This window comes from Phymastichus coffea, unplaced genomic scaffold, assembly GCF_024137745.1.
Source record: "Phymastichus coffea isolate CEN01 unplaced genomic scaffold, Cenicafe_Pcof_1.1 PCOF00009, whole genome shotgun sequence".
In the NCBI taxonomy this organism is placed as follows: Eukaryota; Metazoa; Arthropoda; class Insecta; order Hymenoptera; family Eulophidae; genus Phymastichus; species Phymastichus coffea.
The window spans coordinates 2795227-2797162 of record NW_026706820.1 but is presented as its reverse complement, the minus strand read 5'-3'; the positions used below and the strand labels follow the sequence as shown (position 1 = coordinate 2797162).

At 27.7% G+C, this 1936-nt stretch overlaps 1 pseudogene; it reads right to left on the bottom strand.

The window, feature by feature from the left end:
- Positions 1 to 224: 224 nt before the first annotated feature.
- On the bottom strand, positions 225 to 1201 carry LOC131671266 (GPN-loop GTPase 2-like; annotated as a pseudogene).
- Positions 1202 to 1936: the final 735 nt, after the last annotated feature.

The window sequence follows — 1936 nt, the reverse complement described above, 5'->3', positions numbered from 1 at the left end:
CTGTTGTAGAATTTTCTTCGTTTCATTTATAAAACACTGAATTGTACGAGAATAATAAAAATGTTTACTATTTCTATCAAAATTAAGTAGTGTACTTCAATTTCCTCTGTCAAATACACAATTTTTGATCAAAAATAAGAAAAAATGATATTTTTGAATATTTTTTTGATGAAAGGGGAGCAGATGCGATTTCGGGACACTTATTTTTGGAGTCTACGGGTCAATTACCATAGAATACCATACTCAAAATTTTTCATCATTTCAGGTAAACCTAAAGTCTTTAAACGATCACCGTGTCTAGTAGATCTACTTTAAATCTTTTCAAAATATATCAACAACTTCTTTAAAATAAAGATATTTTTTAGTTTCATCACAGCAGATTAATAATTTATATTTCTCACCTGACTCATGTAAAGGAAGTATATATTCAGTAATAATGTGCAAAATCTTTCATTTATTTTATAATAATTTACACTTTACCGTTATCAAATTATCCATGAGTATCGTACAAACCATCAATAAAGAAAGATACTATCCTGTAAATAATAATATATATTTAATATCTATTAATACATAAATATTCATAAAATGAAAAGATATTTCATCTGGATCACTACAATGATGTAAATCCATTAAATTGATACAGCAAAGGCTTACTAAATTTATAGATAATTTCTCAGTAATTTTGTTCATAGATTCATGATGAATATATAGTTCAACCTATCATATTAATTCAAAGAACAAAATAATAGTTCTAAATTCCAAGAAATAAACTGAAGTAATATTTGTTCATTACCTGTCCTGGGCAATTAATCAAATGTAGTAGTTTTTGAAATTAAGAACTTTTCTAATCAACCATTCAATATTTTTCTCTAAAATCTCAATACAATATACCAAAGCTCCATGAGGTCCAAGTTTTAAAGTTTTCATACCTTCTTCATGTATAACTAATTCAGAAACATCTACTGCTGGCTTATATCCCATATTTTCAATGGCTGGATCTTAACAAAAATAAGCAAATATATGCCTGAAGTAATATAGCAAAAAGTAGTTAATGGTAAGCTAGAAATACTAACTCACCAATATTTATGATTGCTACTTTTCTATCCAAACTCTCAAGAAATTTTCCCATTTCAGTTCAGTATGTTGTTTTGCCACTACCAGGTGGACATATTACTAACTAACCAAATATAGTGCTCATTGCATGGACTCTTGAAATCCAGCTTTTGAATGGCATTGACATCATGAACTAATACAGTTTAACACCATTGTATACAATTAGCTTAAAAAATTCATTTAGTTTGCAAGTTTCTGTACTATCCAGATCAAATACCATATAAATACCATAATAAAAGACAATGGTCTTTTATATTTTGTAATTCTGTATGGCCTTTAAAATTGAAAACATTTAATCTTTATTACAATAATAAACTGCACATGCTTCAGACATATTTTCAGAGTTTTTACCTAAAATTGCATATTTTTTCTTGTGAGAATAACAAATTAACATTTTTCCTTGTATTCTATTATACGCAGCTGCTTTTGTAAATGATCCAATACATGTAAATGAATTTTCCACAAAATTAGATGTGAAAGATTCTAATTCATTGGTCCATATTCAGAAAACAATAATAGCCTGAAGTGATCCACTTTGTATACAATTACTGAAGACCGTACTGATTATACTATAATCTTTGAACAAAGCTATTACCTAAAATAAAAAAATGAACTTTACTGTATTTATCAACTTTATATAGAAGTTATAGCGATTAATTTATAAAACTTCCTCCTTCGGATATTGGCTCAGTTTAATATCGGCATGATAAACTATGACAGCTTACTGACTCGAATCTGCAGCCCAAACAACTTCAAAAGCCTGTCCAAAAGCCTTGTTTCTCAAGTCTATAAACGTATAAATAATAAATTATCATCACAA